The sequence below is a fragment of the Oncorhynchus gorbuscha genome, unplaced genomic scaffold (assembly GCF_021184085.1).
Source record: "Oncorhynchus gorbuscha isolate QuinsamMale2020 ecotype Even-year unplaced genomic scaffold, OgorEven_v1.0 Un_scaffold_1870, whole genome shotgun sequence".
Taxonomy (NCBI): Eukaryota; Metazoa; Chordata; class Actinopteri; order Salmoniformes; family Salmonidae; genus Oncorhynchus; species Oncorhynchus gorbuscha.
Window position 1 is genome coordinate 56,189 of NW_025746527.1, and position 26,480 is coordinate 82,668.

The following is a 26,480-nucleotide window of genomic DNA, read 5'->3' on the forward strand; positions in this document are numbered from 1 at the left end:
ACACACAATAACATACGCACTATACACACACAGACACATGGATACAAACACACAATAACATACGCACTATACACACACATACACATGCATACAAACACACAATAACATACACACTATACACACACAGACACATGGATACAAACACACAATAACATACGCACTATACACACACAGACACATGGATACAAACACACAATAACATAAGCACTATACACACACAGACACATGCATACAAACACACAATAACATACACACTATACACACACAGACACATGGATACAAACACACAATAACATACGCACTATACACACAGACACATGCATACAAACACACAATAACATATGCACTATACAAACAGACACATGGATACAAACACACAATAACATATGCACTATACACACACAGACACATGGATACAAACACACAATAACATATGCACTATACACACACAGACACATGGATACAAACACACAATAACATATGCACTATACACACACAGACACATGGATACAAACACACAATAACATACGCACTATACACACACAGACACATGCATACAAACACACAATAACATATGCACTATACACACACAGACACATGGATACAAACACACAATAACATATGCACTATACACACACAGACACATGGATACAAACACACAATAACATATGCACTATACACACACAGACACATGGATACAAACACACAATAACATATGCACTATACACACACAGACACATGGATACAAACACACAATAACATATGCACTATACACACACAGACACATGGATACAAACACACAATAACATACGCACTATACACACACAGACACATGCATACAAACACACAATAACATATGCACTATACACACACAGACACATGGATACAAACACACAATAACATATGCACTATACACACACAGACACATGGATACAAACACACAATAACATATGCACTATACACACACAGACACATGGATACAAACACACAATAACATACGCACTATACACACACATACACATGGATTTAGGGTCGTAGATATGTGGTAGTAGAGTAGGGGCCTGAGGGCACACATTCAATGTGTTGTGAAATCTGTTGTGAATGTTTTGTAATGTTTTAGAAATTATAGAACTGCCTTCATTTTGCTGGACCCCAGGAAGAGTAGCTGCTGCCTTGACAGGAACTAATGGGGATCCTTAATACACCCCAGGAAGAGTAGCTGCTGCCTTGACAGGAACTAATGGGGATCCATAATAAACCCCAGGAAGAGTAGCTGCTGCCTTGACAGGAACTAATGGGGATCCATAATAAACCCCAGGAAGAGTAGCTGCTGCCTTGACAGGAACTAATGGGAATCCATAATAAACCCCAGGAAGAGTAGCTGCTGCCTTGACAGGAACTAATGGGGATCCATAATAAACCCCAGGAGGAGTAGCTGCTGCCTTGACAGGAACTAATGGGGATCCTTAATGAACCCCAGGAAGAGTAGCTGCTGTCTTGACAGGAACTAATGGGAATCCATAATAAACCCCAGGAAGAGTAGCTGCTGCCTTGACAGGAACTAATGCGGATCCTTAATAAATACACATACTAATATTCATACACTACTCCAGGGTGAAATACACGTCAACGCAAACAGAATTTGAGGTGCGCTTGATTTAGCTTGGAGTTTGGGACGGTTTTTGGACTACAAAGCACACTTCAAATATTTGACCCAGGTGTGTCAGATGATTCCAGTGTGTGTCCGTCTCACCTGTCCGTGCTAGGATAGATGAGTCACTGCTCATGCCTCTGCTCCTGCTCACCACCTCCATCTTGTACAGCGTCCCTGGGACCAGACCAGAGAAGGAGCACGTCTGGGTTCCGGCCTCCACGGTCTGACGGCCACGCAACGTCTCGTCGACGTTATACAGGAACAGGTCGTATCCGTCCACGTAGCCCTCGGACGGGCGCCAGATGAAACTCAGACCGCTGGTGTTGGCAGTCATCACCGTCAGACCGTTGACTGCAGCTGGACCTGAGGGAGGGAAAGAGGGAGGGAGAGAGGGGAGGAGGGCGGTAAGGAGAGAGAGAGAGCGGGAGAGAGAGAGAGAGAGTGGAGGAGGGAGGTAAGGAGAGAGAAAGAGAGAAAGAGAGTGAGACAGAGAGAGAGAGAGAGAGAGAGAGAGAGAGAGAGAGAGAGAGAGAGAGAGAGAGAGAGAGAGAGAGAGAGAGAGAAAGAGAAAGAGAGAGAGACAGAGAAGGAGAGAGAGAGAGAGAGAGAGAATGAGAGAGAAAGAGACAGAGAGAGAGAGAGAGAGAGAGAGAGAGAGAGAGAGAGAGATTTTTTTTCCTATTTCAGCTATTACCTGATGCAGTAATTATGAATGTCTTTGATACAGTGATACAGCAATAATGACTATCTCTGATACAGTGATAATGACTGTCTCTGACACAGTGATAATGACTGTCTCTGACACAGCGATAATGACTGTCTCTGACACAGTGATAATGACTGTCTCTGATACAGTGATAATGACTGTCTCTGATACAGTGATAATGACTGTCTCTGATACAGTGATAATGACTGTCTCTGATACAGTGATAATGACTGTCTCTGATACAGTGATAATGACTGTCTCTAACACAGTGATAATGACTATCTCTGATACAGTGATAATGACTGTCTCTGACACAGCGATAATGACTGTCTCTGACACAGCGATAATGACTGTCTCTGACACAGTGATAATGACTGTCTCTGATACAGTAATAATGACTGTCTCTGATACAGTAATAATGACTGTCTCTGATACAGTGATAATGACTGTCTCTGACACAGTGATAATGACTGTCTCTGATACAGTGACAATGACTGTCTCTGACACAGTGATAATGACTGTCTCTGATACAGTGATAATGACTGTCTCTGATACAGTGATAATGACTGTCTCTGATACAGTGATAATGACTGTCTCTGATACAGTGATAATGACTGTCTCTGATACAGTGATAATGACTGTCTCTGACACAGGGTTAATGACTGTCTCTGACACAGTGATAATGACTGTCTCTGATACAGCGATAATGACTGTCTCTGATACAGCGATAATGACTGTCTCTGATACAGTGATAATGACTGTCTCTGGCACAGTGATAATGACTGTCTCTGACACAGCGATAATGACTGTCTCTGACACAGTGATAATGACTGTCTCTGATACAGTGATAATGACTGTCTCTGATACAGCGATAATGACTGTCTCTGATACAGTGATAATGACTGTCTCTGATACAGTGATAATGACTGTCTCTAACACAGTGATAATGACTGTCTCTGACACAGTGATAATGACTGTCTCTGACACAGTGATAATGACTGTCTCTGACACAGTGATAATGACTGTCTCTGATACAGTGATAATGACTATCTCTGATACAGTGATAATGACTGTCTCTGATACAGTGATAATGACTGTCTCTGATACAGTGATAATGACTGTCTCTGATACAGTGATAATGACTGTCTCTAACACAGTGATAATGACTGTCTCTGATACAGTGACAATGACTGTCTCTGATACAGTAATAATGACTGTCTCTGATACAGTGATAATGACTGTCTCTGACACAGTGATAATGACTGTCTCTGATACAGTGACAATGACTGTCTCTGACACAGGGTTAATGACTGTCTCTGACACAGTGATAATGACTGTCTCTGACACAGCGATAATGACTGTCTCTGACACAGTGATAATGACTGTCTCTGATACAGTGATAATGACTGTCTCTGATATAGCGATACTGACTGTCTCTGATACAGCGATAATGACTGTCTCTGACACAGCGATAATGACTGTCTCTGATACAGTGATAATGACTGTCTCTGACACAGTGATAATGACTGTCTCTGACACAGTGATAATGACTGTCTCTGATACAGTGATAATGACTGTCTCTGACACAGTGATAATGACTGTCTCTGACACAGTGATAATGACTGTCTCTGATACAGTGATAATGACTGTCTCTGACACAGTGATAATGACTGTCTCTGACACAGTGATAATGACTGTCTCTGATACAGTGATAATGACTGTCTCTGATACAGTAATAATGACTGTCTCTGACACAGTGATAATGACTGTCTCTGACACAGGGTTAATGACTGTCTCTGACACAGTGATAATGACTGTCTCTGATACAGCGATAATGACTGTCTCTGATACAGCGATAATGACTGTCTCTGATACAGTGATAATGACCGTCTCTGACACAGCGATAATGACTGTCCCTGACACAGTGATAATGACTGTCTCTGACACAGTGATAATGACTGTCTCTGACACAGTGATAATGACTGTCTCTGACACAGTGATAATGACTGTCTCTGACACAGTGATAATGACTGTCTCTGACACAGTGATAATGACTGTCTCTGACACAGTGATAATGACTGTCTCTGACACAGTGATAATGACTGTCTCTGACACAGGGATAATGACTGTCCCTGACACAGTGATAATGACTGTCTCTGACACAGTGATAATGACTGTCTCTGACACAGTGATAATGACTGTCTCTGACACAGTGATAATGACTGTCTCTGACACAGTGATAATGACTGTCTCTGACACAGTGATAATGACTGTCTCTGACACAGTGATAATGACTGTCTCTGACACAGTGATAATGACTGTCTCTGACACAGTGATAATGACTGTCTCTGACACAGTGATAATGACTGTCTCTGACACAGTGATAATGACTGTCTCTGACACAGGGATTAATGACTGTCTCTGACACAGTGATAATGACTGTCTCTGACACAGTGATAATGACTGTCTCTGACACAGTGATAATGACTGTCTCTGACACAGTGATAATGACTGTCTCTGACACAGTGATAATGACTGTCTCTGACACAGTGATAATGACTGTCTCTGACACAGTGATAATGACTGTCTCTGACACAGTGATAATGACTGTCTCTGACACAGTGATAATGACTGTCTCTGACACAGGGATAATGACTGTCTCTGACACAGTGATAATGACTGTCTCTGACACAGTGATAATGACTGTCTCTGACACAGTGATAATGACTGTCTCTGACACAGGGATAATGACTGTCTCTGACACAGTGATAATGACTGTCTCTGACACAGGGATAATGACTGTCTCTGACACAGTGATAATGACTGTCTCTGACACAGTGATAATGACTGTCTCTGACACAGTGATAATGACTGTCTCTGACACAGGGATAATGACTGTCTCTGACACAGTGATAATGACTGTCTCTGACACAGTGATAATGACTGTCTCTGACACAGTGATAATGACTGTCTCTGACACAGGGATAATGACTGTCTCTGACACAGTGATAATGACTGTCTCTGACACAGGATAATGACTGTCTCTGACACAGTGATAATGACTGTCTCTGACACAGGATAATGACTGTCTCTGACACAGTGATAATGACTGTCTCTGACACAGTGATAATGACTGTCTCTGATACAGTGATAATGACTGTCTCTGACACAGGGTTAATGACTGTCTCTGACACAGTGATAATGACTGTCTCTGACACAGGGTTAATGACTGTCTCTGATACAGTAATAATGACTGTCTCTGACACAGGGTTAATGACTGTCTCTGACACAGTGATAATGACTGTCTCTGATACAGCGATAATGACTGTCTCTGATACAGCGATAATGACTGTCTCTGATACAGTGATAATGACCGTCTCTGACACAGCGATAATGACTGTCCCTGACACAGCGATAATGACTGTCTCTGACACAGTGATAATGACTGTCTCTGACACAGTGATAATGACTGTCTCTGATACAGTGATAATGACTGTCTCTGACACAGTGATAATGACTGTCTCTGATACAGTGATAATGACTGTCTCTGACACAGTGATAATGACTGTCTCTGACACAGTGATAATGACTGTCTCTGACACAGTGATAATGACTGTCTCTGATACAGTGATAATGACTGTCTCTGACACAGTGATAATGACTGTCTCTGATACAGTGATAATGACTGTCTCTGACACAGTGATAATGACTGTCTCTGACACAGGGTTAATGACTGTCCCTGACACAGTGATAATGACTGTCTCTGACACAGTGATAATGACTGTCTCTGACACAGTGATAATGACTGTCTCTGATACAGTGATAATGACTGTCTCTGACACAGTGATAATGACTGTCTCTGATACAGTGATAATGACTGTCTCTGACACAGTGATAATGACTGTCTCTGATACAGTGATAATGACTGTCTCTGACACAGTGATAATGACTGTCTCTGATACAGTGATAATGACTGTCTCTGACACAGTGATAATGACTGTCTCTGATACAGTGATAATGACTGTCTCTGACACAGGGTTAATGACTGTCTCTGACACAGTGATAATGACTGTCTCTGACACAGTGATAATGACTGTCTCTGATACAGTGATAATGACTGTCTCTGACACAGTGATAATGACTGTCTCTGATACAGTGATAATGACTGTCTCTGACACAGGATAATGACTGTCTCTGATACAGTGATAATGACTGTCTCTGACACAGTGATAATGACTGTCTCTGACACAGTGATAATGACTGTCTCTGATACAGTGATAATGACTGTCTCTGATACAGTGATAATGACTGTCTCTGACACAGTAATGACTGTCTCTGACACAGTGATGACTGTCTCTGATACAGTGATAATGACTGTCTCTGATACAGTGATAATGACTGTCTCTGACACAGTGATAATGACTGTCTCTGACACAGTGATAATGACTGTCTCTGATACAGTGATAATGACTGTCTCTGACACAGTGATAATGACTGTCTCTGAGGTGATAATGACTGTCTCTGACACAGGGTTAATGACTGTCTCTGACACAGTGATAATGACTGTCTCTGACACAGTGATAATGACTGTCTCTGATACAGTGATAATGACTGTCTCTGACACAGTGATAATGACTGTCTCTGATACAGTGATAATGACTGTCTCTGACACAGTGATAATGACTGTCTCTGATACAGTGATAATGACTGTCTCTGATACAGTGATAATGACTGTCTCTGACACAGTGATAATGACTGTCTCTGACACAGTGATAATGACTGTCTCTGACACAGTGATAATGACTGTCTCTGATACAGTGATAATGACTGTCTCTGATACAGTGATAATGACTGTCTCTGACACAGTGATAATGACTGTCTCTGATACAGTGATGGGAGGACTGTCTCTGACACAGTGATAATGACTGTCTCTGATACAGTGATAATGACTGTCTCTGACACAGTGATAATGACTGTCTCTGACACAGTGATAATGACTGTCTCTGACACAGGAAAAGTGGTGCTTCTTACGTGTTTGTCCCTCAGCCACGGCCTCCTTGGCTAGATCCCTCCACTGACAGATATCCCGGGAGAGGTTACCACTTCCCAGGGCTGGGAAGGGTGCCTGGTGGAGCCCTGGGGCATGGAAATATTAGAGACATGTCACCCATCATCCAGGAGCTGGATCTTGTAACCCAGTACACTCCCACTGTAGTCTCCCAGGTCACTGGGAGTGGGTGGTGTGGTCACTGTCTGCCTGGAGCGCTGTCACTGTGGAGGGGACTGGAGAGACAGATCCAGAGGAACAGTTAGAGATCAGACAGAGAGAGACAGAGAGGAGACAGAGAGAGAGAGAGAGGGGGAGAGATGTACACACAGAGAGAGAGAGAGACATCACCCATGGCTGGGAGGACATTGGACAGATCACAGGGAGAGTTTAGACATCCCCCATGGCTGGGAGGGGATTGGACAGATCCAGGGAGAGGTTAAACATCCCCCATGGCTGGGAGGGGATTGGACAGATCCAGGGAGAGGTTAAACATCCCCCATAGCTGGGAGGGGATTGGACAGATCCAGGGAGAGGTTAGACATCACCCATGGCTGGGAGGGGATTGGACAGATCCAGGGAGAGGTTAAACATCACTCATAGCTGGGAGGGGATTGGACAGATCCAGGGAGAGGTTAAACATCCCCCATAGCTGGGAGGGGATTGGACAGATCCAGGGAGAGGTTAAACATCCCCCATAGCTGGGAGGGGATTGGACAGATCCAGGGAGAGGTTAGACATCACCCATGGCTGGGAGGGATTGGACAGATCCAGGGAGAGGTTAAACATCACCCATAGGCTGGGAGGGGATTGGACAGATCCAGGGAGAGGTTAGACATCACCCATGGCTGGGAGGGGATTGGACAGATCCAGGGAGAGGTTAGACATCACCCATGGCTGGGAGGGGATTGGACAGATCCAGGGAGAGGTTAGACATCACCCATGGCTGGGAGGGGATTGGACAGATCCAGGGAGAGGTTAAACATCACCCACGGCTGGGAGGGGATTGGACAGATCCAGGGAGAGGTTAGACATCACCCATGGCTGGGAGGGGATTGGACAGATCCAGGGAGAGGTTAGACATCACCCATGGCTGGGAGGGTTATATTGCAGTATTCTTGATCTCTGAACTTGTTATGAAGAGAATCAGTTTCCAATGATTTTAGAGTTAGACTTTTCCATGAAGACGACAAATGACAATGACAACTGTTGATGATAATGACAACTGTTGTTCCGCTATAATTCAAGACAAAGCCCTGTGTGTCTTAATGGCTCCAGTCCAAACGATGTGTTATCATACAGGTATATACTGAGCATTCACCTGTTCATCCAGTAGCACTGCTGTTATTGACCAGTGTTCCACTCAGGGACTAAGCTGTCCCCTCCCTCCCTCCCTCCCTCCCTGCCTCTCCTCCCTCCGCTCCTATGCTCCTCCCATTCCCTCTCCTATTCACCTCCCATTCCCTCTCCTATTCTCCTCCCGCTCCTATTCTCCTCCCTCCCTCTCCTATTCTCCTCCCTCCCTCTCCTATTCTCCTCCCATTCCCCCTCCTATTCCCCTCTCTCTCCTATTCTCCTCCCATTCCCTCTCCTATTCTCCTCCCATTCCCTCTCCTATTCTCCTCCCATTCCCTCTCCTATTCTCCCCCTCCCTCTCCTATTCTCCTCCCTCCTCCCATTCCCCTCTCTCTCCTATTCTCCTCCCATTCCCTCTCCTATTCTCCTCCCATTCCCTCTCCTATTCTCCTCCCATTCCCTCTCATATTCTCCTCCCATTCCCTCTCCTATTCTCCTCCCATTCCCTCTCCTATTCCCCTCTCTCTCCTATTCTCCTCCCATTCCCTCTCCTATTCTCCTCCCATTCCCTCTCCTATTCCCCCCCATTCCCTCTCCTATTCCCCTCCCATTCCCTCTCCTATTCCCCTCCCATTCCCTCTCCTATTCTCCTCCCATTCCCTCTCCTATTCTCCTCCCATTCCCTCTCCTATTCTCCTCCCATTCCCTCTCCTATTCCCTCTCCTATTCCCCTCTCTCTCCTATTCCCTCTCTTATTCCCTCTCCTATTCCCTCTCCTATTCCCTCTCCTATTCCCCTCTCTCTCCTATTCCCTCTCCTATTCCCTCTCCTATTACCCTCTCTCTCCTATTCCCTCTCTTATTCCCTCTCCTATTCCCTCTCCTATTCCCCTCTCTCTCCTATTCCCTCTCCTATTTCCTCTCCTATTCCCCTCCCTTCTTCTCACCTGTTCGTCCAGTAGTTGTTGAATTATTGACCAGTATTCCACTCAGGGACTGAACCTCGACCCCGTACAGCTGTCCTGGTACCAGACCCTGAAAGTCCAGCTCAGTGACGTGTTTGGGGACAGGTCTGGTCTCCAGAAGGTGTGATCCCTGGGATAGGGACACTGTGTACATGTCCACGTCCCCATCACCAGGGGTCCAGGACACCCTCAGGCTGGCAGCCTGGTCCCCTGGCCGGGCATGGAGGTTCCTCACCTGGCTGGGGACTGGGGGGAGAGAGAAGGCAGAGAGACAGGAGTTGAGAGAGAAGGCAGAGAGACAGGAGTAAAGGGGGGGGATGGAGATGGGTCACAATGTGGATCACTTGTAAAAAAATAAGTTGAAGACCGGCCAAAAAAACAACGTGGTGTTTTTTCATTTTAAAATCTTTAGATGATGTTCTACGGAATGAAGTGATAACAAAAGGTTAGATGATGTTCTACGGAATGAAGTGATAACAACAAGGTTAGATGATGTTCTACGGAATGAAGTGATAACAAAAGGTTAGATGATGTTCTACGGAATGAAGTGATAACAAAAGGTTAGATGATGTTCTACGGAATGAAGTGATAACAAAAGGTTAGATGATGTTCTACGGAATGAAGTGATAACAAAAGGTTAGATGATGTTCTACGGAATGAAGTGATAACAAAAGGTTAGATGATGTTCTACAGAATGAAGTGATAACAAAAGGTTAGATGATGTTCTACGGAATGAAGTGATAACAAAAGGTTAGATGATGTTCTACAGAATGAAGTGATAACAAAAGGTTAGATGATGTTCTACGGAATGAAGTGATAACAAAAGGTTAGATGATGTTCTACGGAATGAAGTGATAACAAAAGGTTAGATGATGTTCTACGGAATGAAGTGATAACAAAAGGTTAGATGATGTTCTACGGAATGAAGTGATAACAAAGGTTAGATGATGTTCTACGGAATGAAGTGATAACAAAAGGTTAGATGATGTTCTACGGAATGAAGTGATAACAAAAGGTTAGATGATGTTCTACGGAATGAAGTGATAACAAAGGTTAGATGATGTTCTACGGAATGAAGTGATAACAAAAGGTTAGATGATGTTCTACGGAATGAAGTGATAACAAAAGGTTAGATGATGTTCTACGGAATGAAGTGATAACAAAAGGTTAGATGATGTTCTACGGAATGAAGTGATAACAAAAGGTTAGATGATGTTCTACGAATGAAGTGATAACAAAAGGTTAGATGATGTTCTACGGAATGAAGTGATAACAAAAGGTTAGATGATGTTCTACGGAATGAAGTGATAACAAAAGGTTAGATGATGTTCTACGGAATGAAGTGATAACAACAGGTTATTCTGATGTTTTACCTGAAATACCTGTGACTGAAATGCTAAGTGATTATTTGGAAAACCAAGGTTGCCCAGTTCCCCTATGATGTCCTGCCCTCGAATGCTGAGGTCTCTGGTTGGGTCCACTGAAGGTGACACCAATTTTGTAAGGTTAGATGATGTTCCCAGGGTTACGGAATGAAGTCTGATAACAAAAGGTTAGATGATGATCACCTGTACCACTGTCACCCATGAAGTGATCAAATACAAATTTCAACATTTCAGATGATGGTTTGGTTGGCTGACTGACCCATGATGCCCATGTTTAAGGTTAACTTTGCGGCCAAAATGTTACTGAATGTGATCAAAATTCTCATGGTTAGATATCACACCTACAAATTCTTCCAAATAAGATATTGTTTTCCGTGGACTTGGCCACACAGAAACTGCAGCAAAGCATTTTACTGAAACCTTCTACCAACACTGCAGTAGCAACAGACAAGACTCACAGACTTAGATGATGTTCTCCCATCAATAGAAACACTGAAGTGATAACAAAAGGTTAGATGATGTTCTACAGAATGAAGTGATAACAAAAGGTTAGATGATGTTCTAGACTGTAGAATGAAGTGATAATAGACAAATCAGGTGGACTAGATGATGTTCTACTGTAGAATGAAGTGATAACAAAAGGTTAGATGATGTTCTAGTTAATGAAGTGATAACAATAGACTCTCAGACTGTAGTTAATAGACTCTCAGACTGTAGTTATAACTCTCAGACTTAGTTAATAGACTCTCAGACTGAATGACTCTCAGAAGTAGTTAGATGACTCTCAGAATGAAGTGATAACAAAAGGTCACAGACTGGCCACCCCACATATCTAATTCTCTCTTTGATGTTCTCTACCTGAGCCCTAGGACCGATGCCCCAGGACTACCTGATAACAATGATGATGTCCACCTGACTGTGCTGCTGCTCCATGATTTTATTTGACCATGCTGGTCATTTAACCCACAGCCAGAAGAGGACTGTTCCCCCAATAGCCCGGACCTCTCTAGGTTTCTTCCTAGGTTTTGGCCTTTCTAGGAGTTTTTCCTAGCCACCGTGTTTTACATGATTGTTTGCTGTTTGGGTTAGGCTGGGACTGAACTTTGAGATATCAGCTGATGTAATAAGGGAAACACATATAAATGGTTGATTTGATTTGATTTGATTTGAAAACTCACAGACAATATACTCTCAGACTGTAGTTAATAGACTCACAGACTGTCCTGCCTCGACTGTAGTGAACTGAATAGACTCTCAGACTGGTTAATAGACTCTCAGACTGTAGTTAATAGACTCCCAGACTGTAGTTAATAGACTCTCAGACTGTAGTTAATAGACTCACATGTTCTCCCATCAGTAGAAACACTGGACTGGTACTCTCAGACTGTAGTTAATAGACTCTCAGACTGTAGTTAATAGACGCTCAGACTGTAGTTAATAGACTCACAGACTGTAGTTAATAGACTCTCAGACTGTAGTTAATAGACTCTCAGACTGTAGTTAATAGACTCTCAGACTGTAGTTAATAGACTCTCAGACTGTAGTTAATAGACTCACAGACTGTAGTTAATAGACTCTCAGACTGTAGTTAATAGACTCTCAGACTGAAATAGACTCACAGACTGGTTATCTCTCAGACTGACTCTCAGACTGTAGTTAATAGACTCTCAGACTGTAGTTAATAGACCACAGACTGTAGTTAATAGACTCACAGACTGTAGTTACTCAGACTGTAGTTAATAGACTCACATGTTCACCCATCAGTACACACTGTCACCTCAGACTGGCTCAGGTAGTTAATGACTCTCAGACTGTAGTTAATAGACCACAGACTGGTTAATAGACTCTCACTGTAGTTAATAGACAGTCAAATACAACTGTTATTTCAACTGTATTTCAACTGTAGTTAATAGAACACTGTAAAGGGCTCAATGTTAATGACTCTAGACTGTAGTTAATAGACTCACAGACTGTAGTTAATCTGACCTCAGACTGAGTGACTCTCAGACTGTAGTTTAAGGTCTAGACTGTAGTTAATAGACTCACATGTTCTCCCATCAAGAAACACTGGACTTACTGAGATGTGTTATAGACTCAGGACTGTACAATTCTCAGACTGCGCTCACAGAATTCTAGATATCACACCTACAAATTCTTCCAAATAAGTTGTATATTGGTTTTCTCTGGACTTGGCCACACAGAAAACTCAGCAGCAAAGCATTTTACTGAAACCTTCTACCAACACTGCAGTAGACACAGACTGTAGTTACTGTAGTCTCAGACTGTAGTTAATAGACTCACAGACTGTAGTTAATAGACTCTCAGACTGTAGTTAATAGACTCTCAGACTGTAGTTAATAGACTCACATGTTCTCCCATCAGTAGAAACACTGGACTGGTACTCTCAGACTGTAGTTAATAGACTCTCAGACTGTAGTTAATAGACTCTCAGACTGTTCTCCCTGTATCAATAGAAACACTGGTTACTGGTACTCTCAGACTGTAGTTAATAGACTCACAGACTGTAGTTAATAGACTCTCAGACTGTAGTTAATAGACTCTCAGACTGTAGTTAATAGACTCACAGACTGTAGTTAATAGACTCTCAGACTGTAGTTAATAGACTCACACGTTCTCCCATCAGTAGAAACACTGGACTGGTACTCTCCGCTCCAGGTGCTGACAGTGACTGTATAAAGCCTCCCGGGGACCAGGGAGCTGAACACACAGTCGTTCTGCGAGCGCGCCACCGTCTGGTTCTGGACGACCGTGTTGTTGTACTTAATGACCACCTCGTAACGGTCCAAGTCTCCGGACGCATGGCGCCAGTAGACTTTCAGGAAGTCATCCCTGGCAGAGTGGATGGCGTTGGGGTTCTGGACACTGGAGGGTTCTGGGTAGAAGAGATTTCATCAGGTCAAGAGGTCAAGTAGGTAGGATGTGGGGTGTTTTTCATTAAACACAACACCGTTGTCATTTTAAGAGACACACGTTTTCTCCAAAAATGTTCCATACCAATTGAACAATTTGTCACCTAGATTACCAGAAAAGAAATCTATATTAACACATTCATCCATGTAAGTAGATGAATATATACAGTGAATTCAGAAAGTATTCAGACCCCTGGACCTTTTCCACAGTTTGTTACGTTACAGCCTCATTCTAAATTGGAATGACTCATTTTTTCCCCTTCATCAATCTACACACAATACCCCATAATGGCATCACAATACCCCATAATGGCATCACAATACCCCATAATGACATCACAATACCCCATAATGACATCACAATACCCCATAATGGCATCACAATACCCCATAATGGCATCACAATACCCCCTATAATGACATCACAATACCCCATAATGGCATCACAATACCCCATAATGACATCACAATACCCCATAATGGCATCACAATACCCCATAATGGCATCACAATACCCCATAATGGCATCACAATACCCCATAATGGCATCACAATACCCCATAATGGCATCACAATACCCCATAATGGCATCACAATACCCCATAATGGCATCACAATACCCCATAATGGCATCACAATACCCCATAATGGCATCACAATACCCCATAATGGCATCACAATACCCCATAATGGCATCACAATACCCCATAATGGCATCACAATACCCCATAATGGAATCACAATACCCCATAATGGCATCACAATACCCTATAATGACATCACAATACCCCATAATGGCATCACAATACCCCATAATGGCATCACAAATGACATACCCCATAATGGCATCACAATACCCTATAATGACATCACAATAATGGCATCACAATACCATAATGACATCACAATACCCCATAATGGCATCACAATACCCCATAATGGCATCACAATACCCCATAATGGCATCACAATACCCTATAATGACATCACAATACCCCATAATGACATCACAATACCCCATAATGACATCACAATAACCCATAATGACATCACACTACCCCATAATGGCATCACAATACCCCATAATGGCATCACAATACCCTATAATGACATCACAATACCCCCATGCTGGCAAAGCAAAAACAGGTTTTTAGACATTTTGATCATTTATAAAGAATGTAACACATTTCCATAAGTATTCAGACCCTTTACTCAGTACTGTGTTGAAGCACCTTTGGCAGCGATTACAGCCTTGAGTCTTCTTGGGTATGAAGCTACAAACTTGGCACATCTGTATTTGGGGAGTTTCTCCCGTTCTTCTCTGTAGATCCTCTCCAGCTCTATCAGATTGGCTGAGAAGCATCACTGTATAGCTGTTTTCAGGTCTCTCTAGAGGTGTCCGAACGGGTTCAAGTCCGGGCTCTGGCTGGGCCACTCAAGGACATTCAGAGACTCCTGCGTTGTTTTGGCTGAGGGCTAAGGGTTGTTGTCCTGTTGGAAGGTGAACTTTCATCCCAGTCTGAGGTCCTGAGCGTTCTGGAGAAGGTTTTCATCAAGGATCTCTCTGTACTTTGCTCCATTCATCTTTCCATTAATCTTGACTAGTCTCCCAGTCCCTGCTGCTGAAAAACATCCCCACAGTATGATGCTGTCACCACTATGCTTCACCGTAGGGATGGTGCCAGGTTTCCTCCAGACATGACGCTTGGCATTCAAGCCAAAGAGTTCAATATTGGTTTCACCAGACCAGAGAATATTGTTTCTCATTTTCTGAGTCTTTAGGTGCCTGTTGGCAAACTCCAAGCAGGCTGTCATGTGTCTTTTTACTGAGGAGTGGCTTCCATCTGGCCACTCTACCATAAAGGCCTGATTGGTGGAGTGCTGCAGAGATAGTTGTCCTTGTGGAAGGTTCTCCCATCTCCACAGAGGAACTCTGGAGCTCTGTTAGAGTGACCATAGGGTTATTGGTCACATCCCTGACCAAGGACTTTCTCCCCCAATTGCTCAGTTCGGCCGGGCGGCCAGCTCTAGGAAGGGTGTTGGTGGTTCAATACGTCTTCCATTTAAGAATGATGGAGGCCACTGTGTTCTTGGGGACCTTCAATGCTGCTGAAATCTGTTGGTACCCTTCCCCAGATCTGTGCCTCGACAGAGCTTGGTTATTGCTCTGACATGCACTGTCAACTGTGGGACCTTATATAGACAGGCGTGTCCCTTTCCAAGTCATGTCCAATCAATTGAATTTACCACAGGTGGTCTCCAATCAAGTTGTTGAAACATCTCAAGGATGATCAATGGAAACAGGATGTAACTGAGCTCAATTTAGAGTCTCACAGAAAAGGGTCTGAATACTTATTAAGGTATTTAAGTTTTTTATTTTTTACTAAAACCTGTTTTCGCTTTGTCATTATGGGGTATTGTATGTAGATTGATGGGAGGAGATGTGATTTTAATCCATTTTAGAGAAAGGCTGTAATGTAACAAAATGTGTAAAAAGTCAAAGGGGTCTGAATACGTTCAGAACGCACCGTGAACAGAGTGAGAGACGGTGATCAAGATGAGGGGCCCAAGAGACAGTGGACAGTGATCAAGATGAGGGGCCCAAGAGACAGTGATCAAGATGAGGGGCCCAAGAGACAGTGATCAAGATGAGGGGCCCAAGAGACAGTGATCAAGATGAGGGGCCCAAGAGACAGTGATCAAGATGAGGGGCCCAAGAGACAGTGATCAAGATGAGGGGCCCAAGAGACAGTGATCAAGATGAGGGGCCCAAGAGACAGTGATCAAGATGAGGGGCCCAAGAGACAGTGATCAAGATGAGGGGCCCAAGAGACAGTGATCAAGATGAGGGGCCCAAGAGACAGTGATCAAGATGAGGGGCCCAAGAGACAGTGATCAAGATGAGGGGCCCAAGAGACAGTGATCAAGATGAGGGGCCCAAGAGACAGTGATCAAGATGAGGGGCCCAAGAGACAGTGATCAAGATGAGGGGCCCAAGAGACAGTGATCAAGATGAGGGGCCCAAGAGACAGTGATCAAGATGAGGGGCCCAAGAGACAGTGATCAAGATGAGGGGCCCAAGAGACAGTGATCAAGATGAGGGGCCCAAGAGACAGTGATCAAGATGAGGGGCCCAAGAGACAGTGATCAAGATGAGGGGCCCAAGAGACAGTGATCAAGATGAGGGGCCCAAGAGACAGTGATCAAGATGAGGGGCCCAAGAGACAGTGATCAAGATGAGGGGCCCAAGAGACAGTGATCAAGATGAGGGGCCCAAGAGACAGTGATCAAGATGAGGGGCCCAAGAGACAGTGATCAAGATGAGGGGCCCAAGAGACAGTGATCAAGATGAGGGGCCCAAGAGACAGTGATCAAGATGAGGGGCCCAAGAGACAGTGATCAAGATGAGGGGCCCAAGAGACAGTGATCAAGATGAGGGGCCCAAGAGACAGTGATCAAGATGAGGGGCCCAAGAGACAGTGATCAAGATGAGGGGCCCAAGAGACAGTGATCAAGATGAGGGGCCCAAGAGACAGTGATCAAGATGAGGGGCCCAAGAGACAGTGATCAAGATGAGGGGCCCAAGAGACAGTGATCAAGATGAGGGGCCCAAGAGACAGTGATCAAGATGAGGGGCCCAAGAGACAGTGATCAAGATGAGGGGCCCAAGAGACAGTGATCAAGATGAGGGGCCCAAGAGACAGTGATCAAGATGAGGGGCCCAAGAGACAGTGATCAAGATGAGGGGCCCAAGAGACAGTGATCAAGATGAGGGCCCAAGAGACAGTGATCAAGATGAGGGGCCCAAGAGACAGTGATCAAGATGAGGGGCCCAAGAGACAGTGATCAAGATGAGGGGCCCAAGAGACAGTGATCAAGATGAGGGGCCCAAGAGACAGTGATCAAGATGAGGGGGCCCAAGAGACAGTGATCAAGATGAGGGGCCCAAGAGACAGTGATCAAGATGAGGGGCCCAAGAGACAGTGATCAAGATGAGGGGCCCAAGAGACAGTGATCAAGATGAGGGGCCCAAGAGACAGTGATCAAGATGAGGGGCCCAAGAGACAGTGATCAAGATGAGGGGCCCAAGAGACAGTGATCAAGATGAGGGGCCCAAGAGACAGTGATCAAGATGAGGGGCCCAAGAGACAGTGATCAAGATGAGGGGCCCAAGAGACAGTGATCAAGATGAGGGGCCCAAGAGACAGTGATCAAGATGAGGGGCCCAAGAGACAGTGATCAAGATGAGGGGCCCAAGAGACAGTGATCAAGATGAGGGGCCCAAGAGACAGTGATCAAGATGAGGGGCCCAAGAGACAGTGATCAAGATGAGGGGCCCAAGAGACAGTGATCAAGATGAGGGCCCAAGAGACGGTGATCAAGATGAGGGGCCCAAGAGACTGATCAAGTGAGGGTTGGTTTGATCAAGATGAGGGGTTGGTTTGTAATGCCCAAGAGATCAGTGATCAAGATGTTGGTTTGTAATGCCTGCATCAAGTGTGGGTTGAGTTTGATCAAGATGAGGGGCCTGCATGATCAAGTGTGTGTTGGTTTGTAATGCCTGCATCTGTGTGTGTTGGTTTGATCAATGCCCAAGAGACAGTGCATCTGTGTGTGTTGGTTTGTAATGCCTGCATCTGTGTGTGTTGGTTTGTAATGCCTGCATCTGTGTGTTGGTTTGTAATGCCTGCATCAAGTGTGTGTTGGTTTGTAATGCCTGCATCTGACATGTAATGCCTGCATCTGTGTGTGTTGGTTTGTAATGCCTGCATCTGTGTGTGTTGGTTTGTAATGCCTGCATCTGTGTCAAGATGTTGGTTTGTAATGCCTGCATCTGTGACAGTGTAATGCCTGCATCTGTGTGTGTTGGTTTGTAATGCCTGCATCTGTGTGTGTTGGTTTGTAATGCCTGCATGTGGGGTTTGTAATGCCTGATCTGTGTGTGTGTTGGTTTGGCCTGCATCTGTGTGTGTTGTGTAATGCCTGCATGTGTGTTGGTTTGTAATGCCTGCATCTGTGTGTGTTGGTTTGTAATGCCTGCATCTGTGTGTGGTTTGTAATGCCTGCATCTGTGTGTGTTGGTTTGTAATGCCTGCATCTGTGTGTGTTGGTTTGTAATGCCTGCATCTGTGTGTGAGGTTTGTAATGCCTGCATCTGTGTGTGTTGGTTTGTGATCTGTGTGGGGGTTTGTAATGCCTGCATCTGTGTGTGTTGGTTTGTAATGCCTGCATCTGTGTGTGTTGGTTTGTAATGCCTGCATCTGTGTCAAGATGTGTTGGTTTGTAATGCCTGCATCTGTGTGTGTTGGTTTGTGTGTGTTGGTTTGTATGCCTGCATCTGTGTGTGTTGGTTTGTAATGCCTGCATCTGTGTGTGTCTGTGTGGTTGGTTTGTGTGTGCCTGCATCTGTGTGTGTTGGTTTGTATGCCTGCATGCCTGCATCTGTGTGTGTTGGTTTGTAATGCCTGTTCAAGATGTGTGTTGGTTTGGTTGTGTGTGTAATGCCTGCATCTGTGTGTGTTGGTTTGTAATGCCTGCATCTGTGTGTGTTGGTTTGTAATGCCTGCATCTGTGTGTGTAATGTGTGTGTTGGTTTGTAATGCCTGCATCTGTGTGTGTTGGTTTGTAATGCCTGCATCTGTGTGTGTTGGTTTGTAATGCCTGCATCTGTGTGTGTTGGTTTGTAATGCCTGCATCTGTGTGTGTTGGTTTGTAATGCCTGCATCTGTGTGTGTTGGTTTGTAATGCCTGCATCTGTGTGTGTTGGTTTGTAATGCCTGCATCTGTGTGTGTTGGTTTGTAATGCCTGCATCTGTGTGTGTTGGTTTGTAATGCCTGCATCTGTGTGTGTTGGTTTGTAATGCCTGCATCTGTGTGTGTTGGTTTGTAATGCCTGCATCTGTGTGTGTTGGTTTGTAATGCCTGCATCTGTGTGTGTTGGTTTGTAATGCCTGCATCTGTGTGTGTTGGTTTGTAATGCCTGCATCTGTGTGTGTTGGTTTGTAATGCCTGCATCTGTGTGTGTTGGTTTGTAATGCCTGCATCTGTGTGTGTTGGTTTGTAATGCCTGCATCTGTGTGTGTTGGTTTGTAATGCCTGCATCTGTGTGTGTTGGTTTGTAATGCCTGCATCTGTGTGTGTTGGTTTGTAATGCCTGCATCTGTGTGTGTTGGTTTGTAATGCCTGCATCTGTGTGTGTTGGTTTGTAATGCCTGCATCTGTGTGTGTTGGTTTGTAATGCCTGCATCTGTGTGTGTTGGTTTGTAATGCCTGCATCTGTGTGTGTTGGTTTGTAATGCCTGCATCTGTGTGTGTTGGTTTGTAATGCCTGCATCTGTGTGTGTTGGTTTGTAATGCCTGCATCTGTGTGTGTTGGTTTGTAATGCCTGCATCTGTGTGTGTTGGTTTGTAATGCCTGCATCTGTGTGTGTTGGTTTGTAATGCCTGCATCTGTGTGTGTTGGTTTGTAATGCCTGCATCTGTGTGTGTTGGTTTGTAATGCCTGCATCTGTGTGTGTTGGTTTGTAATGCCTGCATCTGTGTGTGTTGGTTTGTAATGCCTGCATCTGTGTGTGTTGGTTTGTAATGCCTGCATCTGTGTGTGTTGGTTTGTAATGCCTGCATCTGTGTGTGTTGGTTTGTAATGCCTGCATCTGTGTGTGTTGGTTTGTAATGCCTGCATCTGTGTGTGTTGGTTTGTAATGCCTGCATCTGTGTGTGTTGGTTTGTAATGCCTGCATCTGTGTGTGTTGGTTTGTAATGCCTGCATCTGTGTGTGTTGGTTTGTAATGCCTGCATCTGTGTGTGTTGGTTTGTAATGCCTGCATCTGTGTGTGTTGGTTTGTAATGCCTGCATCTGTGTGTGTTGGTTTGTAATGCCTGCATCTGTGTGTGTTGGTTTGTAATGCCTGCATCTGTGTGTGTTGGTTTGTAATGCCTGCATCTGTGTGTGTTGGTTTGTAATGCCTGCATCTGTGTGTGTTGGTTTGTAATGCCTGCATCTGTGTGTGTTGGTTTGTAATGCCTGCATCTGTGTGTGTTGGTTTGTAATGCCTGCATCTGTGTGTGTTGGTTTGTAATGCCTGCATCTGTGTGTGTTGGTTTGTAATGCCTGCATCTGTGTGTGTTGGTTTGTAATGCCTGCATCTGTGTGTGTTGGTTTGTAATGCCTGCATCTGTGTGTGTTGGTTTGTAATGCCTGCATCTGTGTGTGTTGGTTTGTAATGCCTGCATCTGTGTGTGTTGGTTTGTAATGCCTGCATCTGTGTGTGTTGGTTTGTAATGCCTGCATCTGTGTGTGTTGGTTTGTAATGCCTGCATCTGTGTGTGTTGGTTTGTAATGCCTGCATCTGTGTGTGTTGGTTTGTAATGCCTGCATCTGTGTGTGTTGGTTTGTAATGCCTGCATCTGTGTGTGTTGGTTTGTAATGCCTGCATCTGTGTGTGTTGGTTTGTAATGCCTGCATCTGTGTGTGTTGGTTTGTAATGCCTGCATCTGTGTGTGTTGGTTTGTAATGCCTGCATCTGTGTGTGTTGGTTTGTAATGCCTGCATCTGTGTGTGTTGTTGTTGGTTTGTAATGCCTGCATCTGTGTGTGTTGGTTTGTAATGCCTGCATCTGTGTGTGTTGGTTTGTAATGCCTGCATCTGTGTGTGTTGGTTTGTAATGCCTGCATCTGTGTGTGTTGGTTTGTAATGCCTGCATCTGTGTGTGTTGGTTTGTAATGCCTGCATCTGTGTGTGTTGGTTTGTAATGCCTGCATCTGTGTGTGTTGGTTTGTAATGCCTGCATCTGTGTGTGTTGGTTTGTAATGCCTGCATCTGTGTGTGTTGGTTTGTAATGCCTGCATCTGTGTGTGTTGGTTTGTAATGCCTGCATCTGTGTGTGTTGGTTTGTAATGCCTGCATCTGTGTGTGTTGGTTTGTAATGCCTGCATCTGTGTGTGTTGGTTTGTAATGCCTGCATCTGTGTGTGTTGGTTTGTAATGCCTGCATCTGTGTGTGTTGGTTTGTAATGCCTGCATGTGTGTGTGTTGGTTTGTAATGCCTGCATCTGTGTGTGTTGGTTTGTAATGCCTGCATCTGTGTGTGTTGGTTTGTAATGCCTGCATCTGTGTGTGTTGGTTTGTAATGCCTGCATCTGTGTGTGTTGGTTTGTAATGCCTGCATCTGTGTGTGTTGGTTTGTAATGCCTGCATCTGTGTGTGTTGGTTTGTAATGCCTGCATCTGTGTGTGTTGGTTTGTAATGCCTGCATGTGTGTGTCTTGGTGTGTGTGTGTGTGTGTGTGTGTGTGTGTGTGTGTGTGTGTGTGTGTGTGTGTGTGTGTGTGTGTGTGTGTGTGTGTGTGTGTGTGTGTGTGTGTGTGTGTGTGTGTGTGTGTGTGTGTTGGTGTGTGTGTGAGACCTACGTGTACGAGCCGTCACCACCGTGTTGTTCTGGAAGCTGCCGCTGCGGGTTGCTATGGAGACGGTGTACAGCCTCCCTGACTTGAGGGAGTTAAACACACACTCTGGGCTTGCCTTAGAAACCACCAGGTTGTGTACGGTCCTGTCGCGGTCCTTCAGTAGGACCAGGTAACTGTCCACATCTCCGACCGCTGGCTGCCACGACACCCCCAGGAAGTCTGGACGACCGTTGTTACTGACCGTGACCTCTCCGACCGCAGCTGGTACTGAGGAGGGAAATCGGTCATCGACAGAGAGGACACAGACACACACATGTTAGAGATAGAAGTCTGGACGACCGTTGTTACCGACCGTGACCTCTCCGACCGCAGCTGGTACTGAGGAGGGAAAAGGAGGGGGGCAGAGACCGGTCATCGACAGAGAGGACACAGACACACACATGTTAGAGATAGAAGTCTGGACGACCGTTGTTACTGACCGTGACCTCTCCGACCGCAGCTGGTACTGAGGAGGGAAAAGGAGGGGGGCAGAGACCGGTCGTCGACAGAGAGGACACAGACACACACATGTTAGAGATAGAAGTCTGGACGACCGTTGTTACCGACCGTGACCTCCCCGACCGCAGCTGGTACTGAGGAGGGAAAAGGAGGGGGGCAGAGACCGGTCGTCGACAGAGAGGACACAGACACACACATGTTAGAGATAGAAGTCTGGACGACCGTTGTTACCGACCGCAGCCGTCACTGAGAAGGGACAGAAGGACAAAACGGTTGTGAGGTCGATTGGGGTTAAAATCCTTTCGAACCTCAAAACTGTGTTGCCTTCTGAGCTAAAGGCTTTCATGCTGTTTGGCTCACATGAATTACTCCTACAACACACCAGTGATGATTTGAATTGAATAGACGGACTTGATTACATGTGGCATTTAATGTGACATTCAGATACCCGGTGTGACAGGAAAGGTTTAGTTCAAGTGTCCTTTGTTATTATCCCGTTAGCTGACAGTTAGCCGAAGGTTGTCTGAATGTTATCTGAAAGTGGTGTTTTTGTTTTCATCAACCCTTGGCCCCCGGACTCTGAAGTTAATTAAAAGGAGGAAGCTGTGGGGCCCCGAAATAGCCAGAACTTTCCTGGGGAAGACAATTGAGATCGGACAAGGAAGTCTTTGAACGGGACCTTGGAGAGTTGTTTTGTAGTTGACACAAAGCTTCCTGAACATTCCAGACATTCTCTTTTGTATTGGAAAACAATATTACGTTTCTCTCTCTGAGATTGTATCTTATAATTAATGTTGGTTAGCAATCACTATAACAATGAGTGATTTACTCCGATGGTCAGACACCTACCCTTAAACGACCATCTCTAAGCATAGAATAAAGCTTGGCCATTACTATATCACATACACACATAAACAGCTGTAATGGACAAGACCACCAGGAAGAACATACAGATCAACCCCCAAAACAAACGCCTGGCTCACGTGTCGGTCAGTCGATGTTAATAATGTGGACGATACAGTTGAGTAAATGCATAAAGATGAACTGTTCCTGATATTTAACTTACCAGTGCGTCCCTCAGCCACGGCCTGCTTCGACACCATCCCACCACTGACAGTACTGACCACCAGGCTGTAGGAGGCGCCAGGCCTGAGGTCTCTGAGCTGCAGAGAGGTGGTGTTGGCTGGGACGGTGTGGTTCTGCACAGCCCGGTTGTTGTGGAGGAGCTGCAGGCTGCAGAAGTCCAGATCTCCAGGGGGGAGTTCCCAGCTGGCCTGTAACCTGTCCACGTGGCCCTGGTTGCTCAGGTGGACACGCCTCACCTCCAGAGGTACTGCAGACAGAAAGGCTCAGTTACTGTCAGGCTCCATTTGTAAACAAAGCCTATTTTCATCTCAGCAGGCTCATTATTAGCCTTTGTGTGTCAGACTTCATCTGAAGATTCCATTTTGTGAAGAAAATAAACTGAGACAAAGTAAAAAACATCCCTGTACATGCTGCCTCAAAGTCTGATTGGATAAATACAGTGTTACCATAGTGATGACCTCAACAACAAAGGGACAGTATCATGGAGTCCCTCTGATTGGATAAATACAGTGTTACCGTAGAGATGACCTCAGCTACAAAGGGACAGTATCATGGAGTCCCTCTGATTGGATAAATACAGTGTTACCGTAGAGATGACCTCAGCTACAAAGGGACAGTATCATGGAGTCCCTCTGATTGGATAAATACAGTGTTACCGTAGAGATGACCTCAGCTACAAAGGGACAGTATCATTGAGTCCCTCTGATTGGATAAATACAGTGTTACCATAGTGATGACCTCAACAACAAAGGGACAGTATCATGGAGTCCCTCTGATTGGATAAATACAGTGTTACCGTAGAGATGACCTCAGCTACAAAGGGACAGTATCATGGAGTCCCTCTGATTGGATAAATACAGTGTTACCGTAGAGATGACCTCAGCTACAAAGGGACAGTATCATGGAGTCCCTCTGATTGGATAAATACAGTGTTACCATAGAGATGACCTCAGCTACAAAGGGACAGTATCATTGAGTCCCTCTGATTGGATAAATACAGTGTTACCGTAGAGATGACCTCAGCTACAAAGGGACAGTATCATGGAGTCCCTCTGATTGGATAAATACAGTGTTACCCCTCAGCTACAAAGGGACAGTATCATGGAGTATTGGATAAATACAGTGTTACCGTAGAGATGACCTCAGCTACAAAGGGGCAGTCCCTCTGTTTTAGTGTGTTGTGTATAAATATCCATACAGGTGCTATAGCAACCCTCTCACCTGTCCTCCCTAGCACAGACACAGAGCTGTTGAGTTCCCCGCTCTTGGTTGTCACGGTAATGGTGAACACGCGTCCAGGCATGAGCACGTTGAAGGTGCACTCCCTCATGTCACGGGTCAGGTCTCTCGTGGCAACCGTGGCATTGCCATGGCGGAGCTCCACGGCGTAGCCGTCCCTGGCTGAGTTGGGGCGTGACTCCACAGGGCGCTGAGGGAGGTCTCGTCAGCATGGCGGATATGAAGCTCTGAGACGGGCTTAGGAGCTGAGAGAGAGAGAGAGAGAGAGAGAGAGAGAGAGAGAGAGAGAGAGAGAGAGAGAGAGAGAGAGAGAGAGAGAGAGAGAGAGAGAGATGGCACGAGAGAGAGAGAGACAAACAAACAGAGAGCACGAGAGAAAGAGAGAGACAGAGAGAGAGAGAGACAGGGGTGTTGGATTAAGGGAAAGACAGAAGGGGAGAAAGAAGGTTTGCAGAAATAGAGAGAACAATGAGATGAAGAGTCATGATGATGAGTTCTCTTATCATTCTTACTGATGCCAGTACTTTCTCCTACTCCATTATGTTGTTGTGTAGCCTACCTATTCCTCTGTGGCAGTACTCCACAGTGCCTTGCTCCCCAGTGCTCTCCACCATGACCCCAGCCCTGTAGGTCCTCCCAGGAACCAGTCCCAGGCCAGAGAAGGTGTACTCCACCACTTCTTTCTCCACGGTCCTGTTATCCAGAGTCTGGGTCCCATTTAACAGCAGCACCCTGTACTTATCCCAGTCTCCACCAGGGGGAGCCCACATCACCTTCAGAGAGTTGGAGTCATCCAGCGCCTCCATAGAGAGCTGGGACACTTTACCTGGGACTGGGACGGAGAGAAGAAGAAAGACCTGTTAAAGGCACAGTCTGGAGTATTTCATTTTGTTCATTTATATTAGCAGCTCTCAAAAGGCAGGAAGTAAGAACCCTGAAGGCGTCAGCATGCTTCAGTTCGGGCTGGCGCCTTTCCGAACGAACCTGCTCGCATAATCCCTCAAAAGACCTTTGGTTAAAAGGTCTCTGAATTTCCTTGAGAAGTACAGTACCTGTTTGTCCATTTTGAGATGCTGTAAATCGTCTAAAATAATCTAAGATCAAACTCAAGAAATCATTTTGACATTCGTTGTGTAATTTTACATCTAATGAAGATGTTCGGTGCATTATTTCTCATTGAAAATATTGGCATTAAAAAACAGTCTTCTCTCGTTGAATGACAGCAAAGACTTTATTGAAGAATCCCTGCTGTTGACCAATCACAGACGAAG

General features: G+C 45.0%; 1 pseudogene; it reads right to left on the reverse strand.

Annotated features, from left to right (window-relative positions):
* LOC124024477 overlaps positions 1-26,480 on the reverse strand; it is a 104,685-nt pseudogene that overhangs the window by 56,181 nt on the left and 22,024 nt on the right.